Source organism: Tarenaya hassleriana, unplaced genomic scaffold (genome assembly GCF_000463585.1).
Source record: "Tarenaya hassleriana unplaced genomic scaffold, ASM46358v1 Cleome589, whole genome shotgun sequence".
Lineage (NCBI taxonomy): Eukaryota > Viridiplantae > Streptophyta > Magnoliopsida > Brassicales > Cleomaceae > Tarenaya > Tarenaya hassleriana.
Window position 1 is genome coordinate 18,445 of NW_010968405.1, and position 455 is coordinate 18,899.

Genomic DNA, 455 nt, shown 5'->3' on the forward strand with positions numbered 1-455 from the left:
TGATTGATGATCACATAGATGATCATAGGTATTGGATACGATCACAATCATAGGTATTCGTTGCAGAACGGAATACTGGACTGACCCGCATGAGATTGTCACATGGACTAGTCGTCAATGGATCGGCAATGTTGTCATCTGTCGACACTCTTCAAATGTGTACGTCTCCTCTGTCTATGATCTCCCTGATGAGGTGAAATCGTCTGAGTATGTGTTTAGATCGTTGATGGGATCTGGGTTTTTTCGCTTGTGCGATCGCTCCATTGTTGTCACAATACAGAGCAATGGGGCTATCAGCACTCGGAATGACACCCAAGTCACCAACAAACTTTCTGATCCAAACAGCTTCCTTTGCTGCGTCCGACGCTGCAATATACTCAGCTTCTGTAGTAGAATCTGCAACGGTCGCCTGCTTGGAACTCTTCCAGCTAACAGCGTCTCCGTTCAAACAGAAA